The 19694-nt window shown below is 53.2% G+C and overlaps 1 non-coding gene across 1 annotated transcript; it reads right to left on the bottom strand.

Moving 5' to 3' along the window:
• Positions 1–18900: 18900 nt before the first annotated feature.
• Positions 18901–19007, bottom strand: LOC116636512. Its single transcript, XR_004300354.1, has one exon. It is a non-coding gene; the product is annotated as a U6 spliceosomal RNA (small nuclear RNA).
• Positions 19008–19694: the final 687 nt, after the last annotated feature.

Here is a 19694-nt window from a genome sequence, read left to right as displayed (position 1 = left end):
GAGACAAGAAGCAATTTGCTCCCATCCTGCATTGATCATCGGCAGAGTCCAGACCAGCAGGCAGGTCTCTTGACTCGGATCCCAGCCCAGCACCGCCCCTCGGCCTGACTCAAGGCAGAGAAAATTGACTGTCTTGGCAGCAAAATGAAACCTTTTGATTTATGAGGAATTCTGAGATATCTTCCAGTTGACAGTCTTTGGAGAATTGCACAAGCCCACACTTTTGTGGGGGCAGCATTTAATGAAATGAACACATGAGTTATTCGTTTTTCATTAAGGAAGACATGCAGAGAGTCCATATCTAAGGAGGAAAAATAGGTCCTGGCCTGGGGCCCTACAGTCCCAGGGAGCACCTGTCTCAAGACACAGGGAAAGGCAGGAGGTTGGGGGGCGGGGGGTTAAACACCTTCCAGACACTTCCTGTCATGTTCATTGGCTCGTGTAATTCTCATAGGGACCCAGAGCCTGGTACCGTTGCGCTAGCATTGCAGATGAGAAAACCGAAGCTCAGAGGGAGCAAGGAACAAGCCCAGCGTCACCCAGCTAGTGAGCAACAGAGCCAAAATTAAAATCCCAGGCTGCTTTGGCTCAGCGCCAACAAGCTGTCCTGCAGGAACGGGAAGCGGGCTGCGCAGCCTGGGCTCCAACCGTGCGGACACTCGCTTTGGATGGACGCTCCGAGGACAGAGGAGCCCCGCAGCCCGGGAACGGCAACCCTGGGCTTTGGTGGTCAGCCAGGCCCGGCTGAATGGTGGCCGAGCCTATGAGGTCCAGGGAGCAGTTGGGCCATGACAGTGATGCCCGGCAGGCTTTGGTCTCGCTCCTTTCCAGCGTCCAAGCCTCCGAGTAACCTGTATCAGGAAACCCAGTCAGCCCCCATCTCCGATGCAGCCGTGACAAATGTGGGCCTTGGAACCGGGCGGACCCGAGCTTGACTCCTGAGCTCGCCACTCATTATCTGTCAGGCCCTGAAACAGGGCCTCGATCCCTCTTAAGCCTCCGTTTCCACACTGGGAATAGTTACATACAGCACTTACCTCTCGGCATTGTCATGAAGTTTGAAAATAATACTATTAATAATAATAATGCTATTATAATTACTAATAGCAACTACCTAATAGTAATGACAACTAACATATTGAGAGCATTTTATGTGCCGTGCGTGGTGTAACTAAAAGTGAATCTTCAGCACGACGCTCTGAAGTGTAACGTCATGAGCTCCATTTTACCTAGGAAGAGACAAGCCCAGAGAAGCTGTTTCCTTGCCTGAACCACACAGTTAGCAAAACGACAGCGTCAGAATTTGAACCCAGGTCTGTCTGTACCCCCAGCCCATGAACATGACTATCTTTATAAGCAAAGCAAGTAGCACATGGCAAACATTCAACAAATGGGAGTTCCAGTCCCTTCTTTTTCCCCTAAAAGCCCAGATTCCCACAGTGCCCACCGGTATTTGCTTTAGGGCTTGCCTGCATGGAGTTTTCTGGAAGTCAAGAGAAAGCTAGGGAGGTGGGTGGGGGAGGGGGCATCTCTCATTCCAGGCTCCCCTCCCTTCCCTGGCGGCCTTATAGGGTTTGGCAAAAGCTGCTTTGCTGAGGCCTCTTGTGTTGCTGGAAACATGGCAAGTTTATTTTGGCACCGCGAAGAGGGCCCGAGGCCACCCCCCTGGGCGCCTCTGTGGGAAGAGGACCTGGGGAATGTGGCCCAGGCCCTGTGAGTGCCTGCTGGCCTCCCAGCACATCCCCGGCCCAGTTACAGCTGTCACGTGTGGCTCCGGAAGGAAACGAGGTCCGAGCTTTCCCCCTGCCCCCTCCAGAGTCCGCCTCCAGAAAAGGACGTCAGTCCAAGGCCCAGGTGCCGTGGTACCTGCCAGCCAGCCCGGGGCCAAGCAAGGGGCTTCTACTTCCAAATCCTCACACCACCCTCTCTAAGGAGGCCTCACTTCCCTGTTTCACTAACCCAGGGCCTGAGGCTCAGGGGGGCCATGAGGCAGTTGGGCCAAGCTGTGCAAGCAGGTTGTGACCTTGCCGCTCTGGCGCCGCTGGGCCTGTCCCAGCCCGGGAGGCGTCCCTTCCGCAGCACTCTCAATAGAAGTTTCGTCCAGGCGTTGTCTGAGCTCCGCTGGTGTTCCCTGTGAAAGCCTCGTCTCTAGGCTTTCCCGGGTTGAGTTAGAAACTGCTTCCCTGTCACTTTCTCCCACAGGCCCCAGAAATCCTCAGTCTGACTCCAGGCAAAGGGAGGAAATCCAGATCTCCACCCTGGGCCATACCTGTTCTTCAGAGATGGGAAGATGGCCCCGATGACCCTCGATCATCCCTATTCTTGCCCTCAGACTGGCGTTGTCTGTGGGTCTGGTATGGGTGCCCTCCCAAGGGTCCCGGCCTCCAGGACCCTGGCCCTGTGAGGCTTCTCTTGCCCTCTCTTGTAACTGCTACACTCGGCTCCAGGTGGAAATTAGGGGAAGCTTAGGGTGAAAGGTCCAGCCAGGTGAGGATGCCAGGCCGGCGCCAGGCAAGGGGGTGGGGTGCATGGGGACTCCTACGTTGGTCCAAAGAACTGGAAAGGCCCAGCAACCATGAGAAAGTCACCAAGGCACTGAGTCGGTGGTGCCCCATGGGTGGGAAGAGCCCTTGGGCCACAGGGGCAAACTGAGGTTCCCTCTCCCCACCTACATATCCGCATCTGACCCCGCCCCCAAGCTTGGCAGCCCAGGGCCAGATGGGGGGCGGGGGCTCGGATTCCCCAGCAGCAGCAGCACAGATGACAGTTTTCAGGGCTCCTTCTCCACAGGAGCCCCTTGATCCCACAACAACTCCTAGCAGGAGGTGGCTGGGGCAAGCTTCATCTTAGGTTACAGATGAGGAAGCAGGCTCCGAGAGCTCAGAAGGGCAGAGGGAGGCCTGAATGCAGGCTCCCGGCTCCCAGGCACAGAGCCCCCTCTCCCTCTGCGACTCTGGGAAGACAGGTCTGGGGACAGCTGCAAGGCACAGATGGAAATAAGCAGGCCCAGTCAAAGGGCCGTGAGAAAAGTGACTGATGGGTTGTTTGATCGAATCATCAAGACTTTGTCTCCCAGAGCCCCCGTCAGGCTCTTTTTGGGTTTCTCTGCTGGAATAATAAACCCCTGGCGAACAGGGGAAGCAGCCCAGGCCAGCCCAGCTCAGTGCACTGAGCTGAAGAGGGAGCAGATCTGCGCTCACAGTTCCTGCCCAGGGCGAGGCTGAACCACACGTTCCTATTTAAAGCCACACCTCGTTCATCACTTCAGCACCAACCAACAATTAAACCTGATTCAATCAGACACTGACAACTAATTTAAACCAGGCCTCACAAATGGGCTTGTCACTGGCTATTTAAAACCCTCTCCTGGCCTCCGGGGCTCTTCAGAACCCAGATTGTTGGTGCTGCGAGAGCGAAGATCCGCGTGCAGTGTCAGGGGGCCCGGTCTAGGGCTCCTCCCGCTCTAGGCCTTGCCCCGGCCTGGGCTGGCTCTCGGGGGGCTGAGGGTCGACTTCTGGGAGGAATGCCAGAAGGAGGGAGCCGGGGGAAGCAAAGAAAAAGCAAAAGCCCACTCCAGAGGTCATATGAGCCGCAAATGCACACGCTTCTGGTGCCTGGTTTGGCTTGATTCAGGCCCCGAGCAACTGTGGCACCTAGGGAAGCATCACAACTCGGGTTTGAACCCTGACTCTGCGATCAACCACCCAATCCTGTGACCTCGGCTGGCTCTTGGGCTTTTTTGGCCTCACTGCCCTTACCAGGATAGGGAGGATAACAAAAATCTCTCCCCAGAACCGCCCCCCACTGCCCACACGGGGTTAAGAGAACCTCAAATCTGGCCACCCCGGTAAAAACAGTCGGAAGATGAGAAGTCCTAAGACACAGAAGTTCTGCAGTAGAGCAAGCTCGAGCTTGCGCTGGGTCTGGCTCTGTGCCGGAGTTGGGGCGGGGGGGGTGGGGGGGCGGGCAGTATGGCGGATTCCAACGCGTGGTCCTGCCGTTCACGTGTCTTTCTAGAGCTGCAGGAACACACAGTAGATCACCAAGTATGGATGATGACCCCTTCAGGCCAAAGACTTGGGCCAGACTGGCGTACTTAGGGAGGTCTTCCTGGAGGTGGGGGGCTTGAGGTGAGCTTTGAAGGGTGGGCAAGATGCGAGTAAGCCGAGAGCTGGAGCGGAAGCCAAAGAGCTGGCAGCAAGCTCCCACAGCGATTTCCCATTTAATCCTCCCAAGCACCCTGATTTTCTAGGGTGAGGATGCTGAGAGTTGAAGTGACTGGCCGCTGGGAGATTAAGGCAGCCAGACACTAGCTTGGACCTCCTGACGTCAGCTGCCGTGGTCCCACTCTGCCCCGCACTGCCCCTCGCCTCTCCACAGAGCGGAGGTTACCAGGGAAGGCAGAAAGACTCCCGGCAGGGCTCTTCCCCTGGGATTCCTCCTGCATATCCTTCTCAAAGGCAAGAAAGTACAAAAGATATGGCTTGAAGGCAAAGAGCTTATGGGAGAAATTGGGGAGGGGCTGAGGAGCATGGGGGTACCGAGAGCCGCCCATCCCTGCACTGCAGGGAACTGGGGCTGCCCTAAAGGGGAGAGGGGCCTTGTGGGTCTCCAAGTTCTCGTGTGTGGGAGGAAACAATAGTCTCTTTTCTGGGGCCTCCAGGGGTGAGAAGGAGTGAGATCATGTCTGGGGAGGGAGGGGGCAAGGACACAGGATATGAGTGTGCTCCCAGGGGAGCACGAGGGAGTTGAGGAGCAGGGCCTTAAGAATGGCTGTTTCCCTCGCCAAAGTTCCCCCATGGCCTCCACCCCACCATCCCTCCCTCCCTTGGCCATAAGTCAGGACTGTCTGACTCTGCTAGGATTCTTCAGGGGTCTCACAGACCCCACTAGACGGCAAGCCCCCCTCCCCAGGGCAGGTCCACGGCATCAAACTGAAGAGCCCAGGGCCAAGACGAGGGCAGCCTTGAAGCAACCCCCAAACCTGCCGCTTATTAGCTGCGTGATTTTAAGCCTGTCCCTTAACCTACTTGATATTCTCCTGTGTAATGAAGGTAAAAATAGGACCTCTCCCATGTGGTTGTTGTGAAAATTAAATGAGTTCATCAGAGTAAGTGCTTACCAAAAATATCTTCATTTGGTATCCCCAGAGCAAAGTCCCCATCTCAGCATGCAGCGGGGGCTTGGCAATTAGCTGAAGGCAAGCTCAGGACAGTGGCTACAGCAGCGGGACTGGGGTGGATTGGAGGGAAAGCTCCCACAATGGCAAATGAAGGGCAGATGCTTATCTGGGCAATTTCCTTCCTGTGACGCCCCGGGAACATGGCAACCCCCTGTGTCAGCCCACCCTAAGGGAATGCCCCCATCTCCTGCAGACACTGGGGAACCCCCAGACTCTCTGTGAGGTCTTCTTCAGGAGTCTTGGCCCCGCCTCGTGGCTGGGGTGGGACAGGAGATGGGGAACAGCTGAAGCTCAGCTGGCAAACGCTGGGATGCGTTTGGCTCACTGCAGGGGACACAGGGAGGAGAAAGGACCCCCTAATTCAAGACCCTGCGGAGGCTGTTTGAGGAATAAAGAGGATACCATATATCGGTCTCGAGACCAGACCAATTTTGTAAACATTCAATCTGCCACAGACCAATGCTTTTGTAATATACAGCACAAAGGAATTACTAGAACAGATGATCGCACACTTGGATATTGTAGCAACATCAAATTGCCATAAAAATGCATGTTTATTCTCCAGCTCTGGGCTTCTCTCATCAGCGACCAGTGACTGTTTGCACAGGCGACAGCCGCAGTGCCCGTGGAGCGGACACCCCATAAAGGACAGCTGCCCTCGTTTCCTTCCCGTAGCCTCACCCCCTCCTGGCCTGGATGGGAGGCGGCGTCCTGACAGCCCCGCACCAGGTGTTTAGAATCCTCCCCACCTCCGCCACCCGCAGGCCTTCCCAGGTCACCTGTGGCCGCACACCTCCGGCGGGTGTAGACACAGAGTGTCCGTCTACTGGGGAACAGCGTAACAGCCGCTACCGTACTTTCGACACGTACCATCTGCCAGAGCCCGAGCTCCAAGAGCAGTATGTTTTTTTCCTGACAATTCCACAAGGTAGACACAAATGTGTCTGATTTAAAATGAAACCTCTCAACTCGGTGAGTTCCTAGGAGCCCTGTAGCACAGCGGGTTTACGCGCTGCGCCGGAGTGGCCGGAGGGCACCTGGAGGGCTTGCTAAACGCGCAGATTCTCCAGCCTCACGCCCTGGATTCTGATGCGCGAAGCCTGGCTGGTCCCCAGGGACCCCAGGCGCTAGTGATGATTGGCTGGCTCGGGCACCACTTTTCTCAAAGATGCTGAGGCCTGGGGTCCGCTGAGAAACGGGAGAGACACCACCTGATGCAGCTCTTACAAATGAAGCGTTTTTTAACAAGGGAACATACTTCTGTCTTATCAAGGGTATGAAGCAGATAAGGAAATTCATATTTAGTTTTACCTCAACTATGTAACCAAAAAAACTACATGTTTAAAAAAAATAGACTGGAAGGAAAAATGCAAAATGTTGATGATCTCCTATGAAGGGATTATATGTGATCTTTCTTTATACTTTTCTACATCGAGCACGCATTACCTTTATAAATAGAAAAGCAATAAGCACTGTTTTTAAAAGCGAAAACTCCCATCATCTATGCTACCCTAAGCATGAGTCAACTCTTGCCATTCTGGGGCTAGGCAGAAATTACTGGGGTTTTCTTCTCTGGGAGGGCAGGAAGTCCTTATTTCCCACTGGGTTTCCTGCTGGAGTTGGAGGCTGAGAAAAATTCTGGCTGAAGATTCAAGAAAGGTATAAAAACTTAAGACAAGCAAGGTCCTTTGTGAGTGGCCTCTGCTTATCTCTACATCCCCCTCCTCCTCCACCCCCTGCTCTGGGAGTCGCTTCTGAAAAATACTATCATTCCTCTCACCTTTGCCCCCACTGTCCCCTCAACCTGGAAAGCTCATCCCTATCCCCACCTCCCACCCCCGCCACTCACTTTAATATCTTCAGGCATCAGCTTAGGTGTCCATGTTCCATGAAGAACTTCCTTGACCCCCAAATCTGAGTGAGGGTCCCAGACACCCTAACCTCCCCTATCAGTGTATGCGTCACATTGGACTGTGATCATGGCTTACTTCTGTGCTTCCCCACTTGCCTCCAAAAGCGCCATGTGGGGGCGCCTGGGTGGCTCAGTCATTAAGCGTCTACCTTCGGCTCAGGTCATGATCCCAGGGTCCTGGGATCCCCCGCATCCGGCTCCCTGCTCAGCAGGGAGCCTGCCTCTGCCTCTGCCCTTCCTCCCTGCTCATGCTCTCTCAAATAAATAAAAATCTTTAAAAAATAAAAGCGCCATGTGGGTGGGGATCCTATATCCCCAGCCTGGCACCGAGTAGGCACTCTCAGGAGTACATGAAGGAACTAATGACTGGGGGGGTCCCTCCAGGCAGCTCTAGGTACCTGCCTCTCCCAGAGCCCTCTGGAGGATAATGGCCACAAATAGTTCCTTCCACACGAAGTTCAGCCAAGCCCTTTCCTCAACCTGCTGCACAGACTGGACCAGGGATTGGGCCCGCAGCCCAGGCTGGTGGGAGGGAGGCTGGCCTCTGCTCTGATGGCTCGCCCAGAGAGTCCCCCAATCCGGGGACCCAATCCCGGGACTCGATACAGGATGGTGGCTAGTGGGCCAATCACATAGCTTTGGGGGAAGAGGGTCCTAAAGGCTGCTGAGTCTCACCGAGGCTTCCCGGGAAGGTGGCTCTCCAACCCAGTCCTGGAGCTGTTGGAAGCAGAGTCCCTCCCGCCTTCCCACACCTCAGGACTGAGGGCATCTCCATCCGTCTCTTCCGAGCAAACTAAAGAGGCTGCGTCACAGGAGAGGGCAGCCATCCATGCTGCCTCTCTCCTCCTCTGGCGGCTCGCTGCCCCCTGCCAGGCCACTCCGCTGGGGGGCCCTCTCTCCCTCAAGCGGGGGCGGGTGTGACTCCCTGGCCCCGGCCTGACCCAGCTGGTCGCGGGCAGGAGGCGACCCGCATCCGCTGCACCAAACCCAGACAGGCACATTGGTTGATGAGTTTAGAGCCCTGCTGTCTGTCCTGTGTCCCTGGCCTCCCCTGCCTAGGGCATGGGGGACCAGGAAAATGTGACAGAGGGGAAGCATTTGGCACACTGGCTCACTCTGGTGGGGTGGAAGGAGCGGCACCAGGGAGACTGGGAAACACAGAAACATGCTGCTGATTATGCAGGAAATGTGCTGGGAGCAGGGGTCCCAAGGGGGTGGGGGTGGGGCTGCTTCCCCGGTCTAGAGGGACCGACCCACGCTTGTCCGCAGACAGCCTCCTTCCCAGGCCCACACTTGGCAGGTTGGAGTTGTGCGAGGTCAGTCCGGTTCCCCCCACAGCCCCCCTGCCCTTTGGACACTTTCTCCTCACTTCCCTTCCCCCTCTTCAGGGAAGCGGTGCCCTCGGACTTCTGGAAACCACATGGTCCCGGCTCCGAAGGATAACTCAGATTTAAAATATTCCCATCCCACATCAAACCATGTGTCATGGTGCTGTCGCTGCCCCAAAGCCTCCGACCCAGCACAGTGGCTGACACACACACCCACACTGAGGAACTGAGGACCAGGAAGGGGGCATAGATTTAAAAGAGTAGCCCCAGGAACAGAAGGCTTCACCAAACAAACCAATCCCTTAGACTGGGATGGACCAGTCTAGTCAGGGCCACAGAATGAGCGCTCCACTCAGGGGACCACCTTCTCTGCCAAAACAGGATGCGCTTGCTTGGGTGGGAAGGTGGGGAGGGTGGCCTAATGGTCAGTGTGGCGCAGGCCATCCTCCCCACCTTGCGGAAGATGAGCTGCCTTGTCACAGCAGAGGAGGACAGCCCTGAGCTGGGGGCCCAGGCCCCTCTCAGTTCTAGCCTGGGACAGGCCTTGTGGCAACTCACCCACAGGACCTCAGTTTCCCTACTGGTAAAATGGGAATAATCCTACCTACAAAGCAGGGCTGTTGTTAGCCTCACTGAGATAAGACCTGAATGATGCAGGCAAGTTAGACGTAGGACACTGGAAGGGTTGTGAACAGAACATCAAAAGATGGCTAAAGAAAATGTGGTATAGGGGCGCCTGGGTAGCTCAGTTGATTAAGCACCTGACTCTTGGTTTCGGCTCAGGTCATGATCTCAGGGTTGTGAGATGGAGCCCCGAGTTGGGCTTCATGCTGGGCGTGGAGTCTGCTTAAGATTCTCTCTCTCTGTCTCCCTCTGCCCCTCTCCACCTTCTCTGTCTCAATCTCTCAAAAAAAAAAAATAATAATAATAATAACATGGTATATGTATACGATCAAATGCTAGCCATTAAAAAATGAAATTTTGCCATTCATGACAATATGGATGGACCTAGAGGGTATTATGCTCAGTGAAGTAAGTCTGAGAGAGAAAGACAGATACCATATGATCTCACTTATATGTGGAATCCAAAAAACAAAACAAACGAAAGAACCAAGAAACAGACTCATAAATACAGAGAACAAACTGGTGGTTGCCCAAGAGGATGGGGGTAGGGAATAGGTGAAGGAGGTGAAGGGGATTAAGAAGTACAAACTTCCAGGGGTGCCTGGCTGGCTCAGTTGGTAGAGCATGCGACTCTTGATCTCAGAGTCCTGAGTTCAAGCCCCACGTTGGGCATGCAGCCTGCTTTAAAAAAAAGACAAACTTCCAGTTATAAAATAAATAAGTCATGGGATGAAAAGTACAACATAGGGAATGTAGTCAACAGTAATGTAATATTGCATGGTGACCGTGAGTAGTCACGATGTTGGACACCCGAAGCTAATATAACCTTGCACGTCAACTATACTTTAATAACAAACAGACATGCAAACACGATGGTCTGGCTGGGCGGCCTTGGGCAAGCTCCTGCCCCCTTCCGTGTCCTGAGGCGGGGGACCAGCCAGTCTTGAATGCCTTTTGCAGCTCGAGTCTCTCTCAGCGCCCTGTTTTTGAAGAACGACCCTGCTGTCTTCACCCTTCCTAAGGGATTCTTTCTGGGGGACGTGCTGCCAATTGCTTCTACATTGTTCCTCATGACAACTCAGAGCCCCTGCCAAGGGCCTTTGTCTGGACACTGTGGGGAGCCCTGGGCAGAGGGAATGAGGCAGGTCCTGCCCTTCTGCTGCCCCCCAGGCCTGAGCGTGCTCTGTTGCCTCCCCTCCTGCCACACCCTGTCCCTAGGTGGGTTTTCCTGCCCTGGTCTCTGAGATCCCTGACAGCCAGCTCTTCGTACCCAGCACACACACACACACACACAGGCTGTCTGTCCCCTGCTCTGCTGGCCACTCGGGCCGAGCCTGGTCTTGGGTCTTGAACCAAACTCCTAGGGTCTGGAGCTCCCCCATGGGTGCTGGGAGAGGTCCATGGAATTCTTTTCTAGGAAAGCTGCCTCCTCACTTCCTGCCGGGGTCAGACAGGGCCCTAGCTTTCTGGGATTTGCTGTCAGGGAAAGGTCTGGCCGTGCTTTGGGGATGGGCATGATTCACAACCATCTGGTTCTGGAAGACCACACTCTCCGGAAGGGAAGACAACTCGCAGCTAATGACCTGAATGTGTGATGTTCTTTCTCTCTTCACCTCCCCCTTCAGCGCTGGAGTTTGATTTCCTCTCCCTCCTAGCACCTCCACAGCCTGCTGCTGTCCAGTGGGCCCTGGGACTAACAGGGGCCCCTGGAGGTCACCATTCCCACCCCCAGCCTACAGGCCTGGCCGCACTGGACCCATCCGATCAGCCCCCCTGTCACTCGGCTCCTCTGTATCTTCTAACACACCCCATCTCCCATGCATCTCTCAGGACCTTGGCCACTTCGTCCTCTGACTTCTCTCTCGCTCTGGCTCCCTCTCGTCCTGTGTCTTTCTTTGCAGGTCCCCATCTCCATGTCTTCGCATCGTGCCCTCCTCCTCTCTCGCCTCTGTCTCGGACCTGGTTGGTGCTTCTCCCTGGCGGTTCTCCAACTCTCCTTCCCCTCCAGTCCTGCCCTCTGCACTCATCACTACGGGCTTTGTAACCTACTTTGCAGAAATCTCATGAAGGGGAAAAAAAAAAAGGAAAGAAAGAAAAGGCAGAGTTTGGTTTTCATCAGGGTAATGAAACCCTGGTGGCCTCGGAATGTGGCTGCAGGCCTGCCCACCTCCCTGCTGTGGCCCCCTGCGTCCAGGACATCTGTGCCCTCCCTGCACGTCAGCAGGAGGAAGCGGCTCCCAAGCTCCCACCTGACTCCTCCATCAGGCCAGACAGAAACAAGGCAGCCGGGATGCGTGCCCCAGAGACACGGCCAAGCGTGGGGGCAGAGCAGGACCCCACAGGGCCCAGGGCAGGTTTCCGACAGCGGTTAGGGGTTTATTATGGATCCAGTGTTTGTGTTCCTTCACATAGGTTTGTATTCCTTCTTACACGGAAGCCCTAACCCCCCATGCAACAGGATTTGGAGGTGGGGCCTTTGGGAAGTTATTGGGTTCAGGTGAGGTCATGAAGGTGGGCCCCCCATAATAGGATCAGTGTTCTTGTCAGAAGAGGGAGAGACGAGAGCTCTCTCTCTTTGCCATGTGAGGACACAGCAAGAAGGTGGCCACCTGCAAGCCAGGAGGAGGCTCTCACCAAGAACGAATCAGCCAGCATCTAGATCTTAGACTTCCCCACCTCCAGAGCTCTGAGGGATCAGTGTCTGTTGTTCAAGCCGCCCAGTCTAGGGGATTCTGTAATGGCAGCCCTAGCTGACGAAGCCGCTCTTCCAACCCGGGTGGTCCCTCTGTGGAGAGGCAGCGGCCTGGTCAGACCTCCAGGCCCAAGCTGGACCAAGGCCGGCCCTACGCGGCACTCTCCACCCTCACCTTCAGCTTTGGTCGCCTCTGGCTTCTGCCACAGAGGCTCCCACAGGGATGGGAAGGAGGCTACCTGCCCCCACGGCTGGCCCGCCTGAGCGCTGGCCCCCAACCCAGGAGCCTGCGTGGGCCCAGGGGACCCAGACTGGACCCCTGGCTAGCACAGGACACTGATCCACGGGGCTCTTTGAGGGGGGAGAGTAGGGCAACAGGCACGAGGACAGTCCAGGCCGACTCTCCCTGCATTCTCCCACTCGCTGTCTTACATTCCAGGAGCCCCTACGTGCCCCTCTCTGCCCCACTAAAGGCTCCTGTCCACCCGGCTGCCTGCGTGCCCTCCACTCCCCACTCACGTCTCACGCCTGCACAGGGGCACTGCGAGTGGGGAGCTGCCCGGGGAGGGGGCTGTGGCTGCAAATTCCTCCTGCTTTCCAAGGCTGAACCTATATCATCATGACAGTGGCTGTTGGTTTGGGTTTTAAGATTTATTTATTTATTTGTCAGAGAGAGAGAGAGCACAAGCAGGAGGAGCGGCAGGCAGAGGGAGAAGGAGGCTCTCTGCTGTGCAAGGAGCCTGATGCGGGGCTCGATCCCAGGACCCTGGGATCATGACCTGAGCCAAAGACAGATGCTTAATGACTGAGCCACCCAGGTGCCCCAATGACTATTGATTTTGAACATCTAAAGGGTATAGGAGCTTACAGTTTACAAAGGGCTTCCTCCTACCGCATTTCATTGAATCCTCACAACAGGATGGTCTCTGTGTCTGTTTTACAGAGGACACCAAGGCTCTGGGGCTTGTTACGCTCAGCAGAGCACTGGCCCCCTACTCTGGGGCTGTGAACCAGCTAGCTGTCTCCTAACACACGGCCCCTGCTTGGCCAAGGATACCCTACTAACCCACAGGGACACCTTGTGCCTTCTTGCCTTTGAGCTCTTGTGTGGCCATTCTCCTGCTAGATTGCCCTTACCCCTCCTTTCTGCTCCTTTAAGTCCTGCCGGTCGTTCGCAGCCCGGCTCGTGCCCTTCTGCTACTGGAAAGCCTTCCAGCACTAGGAGGGAACAAGCCTACTTACCGTGTTGCATGCAGAAGCAACACCACGGAGCTTCACAGCTGTGGCAGAGCCTGCTATTTGTCCCTCAACATTCATTCTCCCCTTCTTCCTCGGGAATGGAGCCCCTGGATTTCAGTGGGGTACTTGGCTGCCCAGGCTCTGTGTGGTTAGATGTAGCCAAGTTGTAGCCGACCGAGTATAAGCAGAGTGGCATTTATTACGCTGGGGAAGTATTCATATTCATTTTTCTGACCTCCTTTCCTACTTCCTGCCAGCTGGAATGTGAACACGATGTCTGGAGCTCGAGCAGCCATCTTAGACCTTAAAGGCGGATACCACGTGTAAGGATGGCACCACATCATGACCAAAGTAACTTGAGAACCTGGTGGTCCTGTTGCTGCGCCACCATCCCTGGGCCCTTAACTTCCACACTTGGCTTATCTGAGGCAGTAATCAGTTTCCATCCTGTTCAGGCCACTGTTGTTTGGGATGTCGTACCACTTTCGCCAAACACAGTCCTGCCTGGTACCAAAACCCCCGTCAAGTAAGTGCTTATGGAGCACTTACTTTGCGTCAAGCGCAGGACAAGTCAGGATTTTTTAAGCTGGTTTTCACTTAGTTTTCACAGCAACCTTAAAGCTGGGTGCTAATACTAATTAATTAATTTTAGCTACAGCTCCCAAATGAGTTTTGTTCATTCCACAACATTTGTTGGTTCCTGCTACACGCTAGACACTGGGCAAGGCCTTGAGGATTCAGCAGTGAGCAAGATAAACTTGTCTTCCAAACACTGACAGTCTAGTGGGGGAAACAAACAAATGGAAATAACCGTACATCGTGATGGTAATAATACTGTATCATCATTTTAAGATGCCATCAATTGTAAGATACACTGTTTTTTATGTACCATCAAGAAAAATAATACTGCCATGAAACTGAGACATGATGTCTTAATAACAGTCCCATGTGACACATGAACCAGTCACACCAACCTCTCATTACTTTGAAATTGTTTATTATCTACCCTAAGGGATTTCACAATTTCTCCGGGCTCCAGTTGCCTTGCTTCCTATGTGACAGTCCATCTTCTAGACAGATCTCAGTAATAAAATATAGCCCAGCTTTAACCACTGGTAGCTTCCTTTCCTCTCCCATAAAGCACGTGGGTGTTGCTTTGGAGGCAGCACAGACTGTGGTTATTCCTCTGATGAATATTTGCTTCATTAATATCAAATTTATGCCCTGCTGCTCTGTTTCGTATCTTTCTTCCTACTCAACAACTTTTTCATCTCTCTGTTGAATCCTAGCATCCTTGAAGGCACTTTGGATGGCAGTTAAACTCCACAAATAAAATACCCAAGAACGCACAAAACTCCTACCAAAGAGCTACAGCCGAGTTTATGCTCACGTACCTGGTGACACCGATGTGGGACTGTCACCTGAGAAGCAGTGATCCTAAGACCCTTGGCTGTAAGCACAGCTGGGTCTCAGGACTGTGAAGACGTGAAGGAAAAAAGAAAAAAAACAATGTATGTCTTCCAGAGCCTGGAGGAGAGAGGAATGGGGGAATGACTGCTCAGTGTGCGAGCGGCTTCCTTCCGGGATGATGAAAATGTTCCAGCACTAGACAATGCGGATGGCTGCACACAGTGTGGATGTATTAAATGCTGCTGGATTGTACACTTGAAAATGATTAAAATGGTAAATTTTATTTTATGTGTATTTTACCACAATTTCTTTAAAGTATGTTTTAGGGGGGCCTGGGTGGCTCAGTCGTTAAGCGTCTGCCTTCGGCTCAGGTCATGATCCCGGGGTCCTGGGATCGAGCCCCGCGTCGGGCTCCCTGCTCAGCGAGGGGTCTGCTTCTCCCTTTGTCTGCCGCTCCCCCTGCTTGTGCTCGCTCTCTGACAAATAAATGAAATCTTAAAAAAATAATAAAGTAAAAATTAAAATAAAAGTATGCCTTAGGCTGCTACCATTTTCATCAAATCTTACTCAAAACTAACTTTCAAGCCCTGTTCTAAGTACGTGACATGCCGAATCCATTGCGATCCCAACAACAGCCTCTACCACAGCTCATCACGATCGCTACCATCTATTGACCATGGGCCCATCAATGGCTCAGTAAGGACTCTACAGGCCCCAGTCCGCTCACCCCTCCTTACAGCCCCATCGTTCAGACTGTTCTGCCTTAACGCTCGTTCTGAGGATACACACGTGTTCCCATAGGACGGCCATGAGGCTTCACTTTTGCTCATGTGTGATTTCGCCCTGGCCAGCAGTCTGTTTCTGCACATAGAGGTTACTGGACACAAGGACACCCACTCGTCCATGTCGGCTCTGTGGCTGCTTTCGCACCAGGATGGCAGAGTGGGATTGCTGCAGCAGGGGCCGTGTGGCTCGGCAAAGCTGAAAGCATTATGTGGCCTTTGAAGAAAAAGTTTGCTGAGCCCCGTGTTGTGTGAACCCGGAAAACTGTACCCCGCTGAGCTGTGCAGACAGGACCCGCGCACTCGCCCAGAAGAGGGATGGTCCGTAAGCAGTGACGATGCAGTGCTAGAGAGGGGACTGCTGTGCACAGAGTCCCCAGAAGGGCTGATGGGATCAAGAAAGGCTTCCCCAGGTGCAGAACCACCCTCGATGACGGGCTCCACAGTTAGGCGAGAGGACAGAGGCCCAGAGGCAGGGCAAGCCCCCAGAGTCCATTCCTTGCCCCCTGTGCCCACCTTGGGGCTGCATTTCCCTGTGGCTCTGTCCCTGATTCAGGGGCACCAGCCATCACTTCTGGGTCCTGGGCTCAGGACTCAACCCACAACAGACCCTTTCTACTCTGTTCCGTGGGACACATCCATGCGTCCTTTCTCCCAGAAGATTCAGGAACATCAGGCTGATCTCAGCAGGGCAAACTCTCCTTTGGTTCATCCACTGGGCAGCGGGCCAACCATCTCTAGCCCTTTGGGTTTCTCAAGTGGGAGTCAAGCACCAGTCCATCACCCCATAGTGCATAGCGCCGGGATCCCATCCTCATCTCCCTGAGAAGCTCCGACGAAGCCCCCACTTGAGCTTGATGTGAGAGGCGGGCACCTTCCACGCCTCTTCCTCACAGAGGAGGAATCTGGCCTTCAATAAATAAACCCTTTCTCCAGATTCTCCAACAAACTGACCCTCCACCCAAAAAAAGGGCTGTAAGATTTGTAAAACAAGCTTAAAATTGTTTCCTTATAAAATTGGCCATTTGTTCCCAGTGACTCTGGGAACTGATACCTATCATCTTAAGCTCTCAGCAGAAACTTCCACCCTGTTTCACCACCTCCTCAGACCTGAGGAGCTGGAGACCAAACAGCTCTTCCCAGACAGCCTCCCCGACTGCCCAGTCAGAGAGAGGTCTCCAGGAGAAAGAGGCCTCCTGGCTTGGCCCCCAACAAGGTCCTGCCTGCTCTGGGGACACGTCTACTGTTAGCAGAAAGTTGTGTGGTGCGGAAGGAAGCCCGACAGGCCTGGTGTATTGCCACTTCCTTGATCTGTGTGACCTTACACAAACTTTTGAGCTGAGCTTTATTTTCATCATAAAATGGAGATAGAAAGTAATAACAATACAGTCCCAATTTCCCAGAGTCATTGTCAGAATTAAATGTGTGGAGTATAACCCAAGTGGATCCAATGACTTCATTCAGCTCCTGGACAACAAGTCTTAATTGAAGGCTCCTGGGCAGCCCCAGGCCTCTGGGAATGGAAAGGATGGGGGTCTTGCCCTCAGAGGGTTTACCATCTGGTTGGGCAGAGAATATGCACATGGCTGAAAACAGAAATGACAACCCACATCGGGTAAAGCCACAGGGAAGATTCACATGTTGGCCATGGGCTCCTAGTCAAGTCAGAGGCACAGTATAACTCAGTAGAAGAATAATCCTGATTTGGGACCACCTCTTAGAGAACTGCTAGTAAGATTGAACTGGGGGGCTGGGTGGGATGGGGGAAGAGGAGTGAAATTTCTCCCGGTGGTGTTCCTAAGAAGGCCCGAAAAAGTGTGCATGGTGAGGGCGCCTGGGTGGCTCAGTCGGTTAAACGTCTGCCTTCGGCTCAGGTTATGATCCCAAGTGTCCTGCGATCGAGTCCCGCATTGGGCTCCCTGCTCAGCGGGGAGTCTGCTTCTCCCTCTCCCACTCCTCCTGCTTGTGTCCCCTCTCTCGCTGTCTCTCTCTGTCAAATAAATAAAATCTTTTTTTTTTTAATTTTTTTATTGTTATGTTAATCCCCATACATTACATCATTAGTTTTAGATATAGTGTTCCATGATTTATTGTTTGTGCATAACACCCAGTGCTCCATGCAGAACGTGCCCTCCTCAATACCCATCACCAGGCTAACCCATCCTCCCACCCCCCTCCCCTCTAGAACCCTCAGTTTGTTTTTCAGAGTCCATTGTCTCTCATGGTTCTTCTCCCCCTCCGATTTCCCCCCCTTCATTCTTCCCCTGCTGCTACATTCTTCTTCTTCTTTTTTTCTTTCTTAACATATATTGCATTATTTGTTTCAGAGGTACAGATCTGAGATTCAACAGTCTTGCACAATTCACAGCGCTTACCAGAACACTCAAATAAATAAAATCTTAAAAAAAAAAAAAAAAGTGTGCGTGGTGAACAGAATTACACATTTGCCCCACGTGTTTATGTATTTAGATTCACAAACCAGATGGCAAAGTAATGCAGGGACTGGTGGTCCTCTGAGCAACATTGATGGCTCATTAGAATTACCTGAGCAGCTTTAAGAACTACTGAGGCCTGGGTCCTCCCCCAAGAGACTCCCGCATGCTTGCTTTGGGGTTTGATCTGGGCATTGGGATTTTGAAAGCACCCAGGGGATTCTAATGTGCAGCCAGGGTTCAGGACCATTGCTAGCCTCTCAAACTTCAATGCGAGCAGTCTGGCTTCTGTTTAAAAAAAAAAAAAAGTGCTAAAAGAGAAAACAACTTTATTTTTAAATGCCAAAATGCCAGGGTGGGGTGGTGGTGTGAAATGCCCGCATTACCTTTGCCTGCCTCCAGCCACTGCCCCCACATTCTTCCAGCTGCTTCAATAAATTCAAGCTCCGGCTCAAAAGGCTTCTTTCCCTTTCTGGAAAATTCTATTGCCAGGAAACTCCCTCCTAACTGTGGATGCATCTTGTTCTTAGTGCTTTGCTATGCTTGTCAAAGCGCTCTGATCCTCCAGCATCATGCAGTTTTGTTCAAATGCCATCAAATTGCAAAGAATTTTCCAGAAGGGCCAGAGGAGCCCTTCCCAAGGAGGCCACTGCAGCAGCAGAGGCCAAGGGGAAAGTGCACTGGACTTGGGAGCCAAGATCCCCCCCGGCCCAAGTTCTGACATGACCACTAACTGGCTGCCCCTCTGAGCCTGAGTTTCCACATCCGTGAAATGGGGGAGGCCTGGGTGACCCCATGTTCCTCCTCACCCTGGCTCTCTGAGACTTCACAAGCCGCTCCAAGCTGAACACAGCGGGGTCTGAGTGCGGCTCACCTCCAGGCTCTGCCTCCTGGGGCTTCCGCCAAGCCCTGGGCCTCTTGCCCAGTGAGCAGCGGGCACAAGGGGCCTTCACAGAGTCTCTGCGTGGTTCTCCTGGGGAGCAGGGGCAGGGAGGCAGGGAGCCTCGCAGACCTAACACAAGGCCTCGTCTGTGTCCAGGCTGAGGGAGGAGTGGACTGAGCCACCCGTGGGGACGCTACCTTGCCTCTGGATTTTTCCGTGGCCTTTTTCAGAGCCTTTCATTTGATCATTCAATAACCCCTCAGCAGTGGAGACCGATGAGGACAATTAGCTCCATTTCCCATTGAGGATGCTGAGGAGCTGAGGCTCGAGGAGGCAAAGTGGGAATGGAGGATGCCATGTGTCAGAACAATCAAGAGCATCTGCTGCTCGGACATTTAAACTGCCTTTTTAAAAAAAAAAAAATGAAATACTTCACGAATTGGCATGTCCTCCTCGCACAGGGGCCATGCTAACTTCCTCTGTATGGTTCCAATTGTAGCCTGTGTGCTGCCAAAGCGAGCACGCCATTTAAACTTTCTAACCCTCAATTTTCTCACCTAAAAAAGTAAATACTCTTAACTGCTCTGGTAGGCCTGCCCGCACTCTGTGGGGTGGGAGGCTCAGGGACACCTTTGGTCATGAGGGTGGGACCCAGGAGTCAAGTCAGTGCAAAGGCAGGGCCCTGAGAGATCCATGAGAGGCCAAGTGGTGTTCTACAACTTTCTGTATTTCATCTCCTATCATCCTCACAACAGCCCTGTCTGTCAGGCACTCTTGGCCCCATTTCGCAGAGGGAGAATCCGAGGCTGAGAGTCCACACACAGGGGCCAAACTCAGTTCCAAGTTATGTTCTTCCACTACCCTGTGCTGCCCCTCGGATGTGGGTGTAGCTCAAGAGGCAAGTTCTCATTCTGTTATCCCCTCTGTCCAGACAGATAGATGGACAGACAGCCTGCAGGACGTGGTCAGGCTCAGCCCTAGGTACCATCACAGGCAAAGAAACCAGGGAAGGAAACTGCTGAATTTGAGAAATTTATACTTTGAAATCATCCCCTTCCTCAGACCAGAGGGAGTCTTCACAGAGAAATTTTATAGGGATTAAAGAGTTCCATACTTTTTAATAACCTAGGAAAACTAGAAGAGACTTAAACATTCATCAGATCTCTAGAGGGAGAATGTCTTATTAAACTTGGAAATCACTGATAAAAAT

This window comes from Phoca vitulina, unplaced genomic scaffold (assembly GCF_004348235.1).
Source record: "Phoca vitulina isolate PV1807 unplaced genomic scaffold, GSC_HSeal_1.0 scaffold12, whole genome shotgun sequence".
In the NCBI taxonomy this organism is placed as follows: domain Eukaryota; kingdom Metazoa; phylum Chordata; class Mammalia; order Carnivora; family Phocidae; genus Phoca; species Phoca vitulina.
The sequence above is the reverse complement of the archived record's forward strand: the minus strand, read 5'-3'. Positions and strand labels throughout refer to the sequence as shown.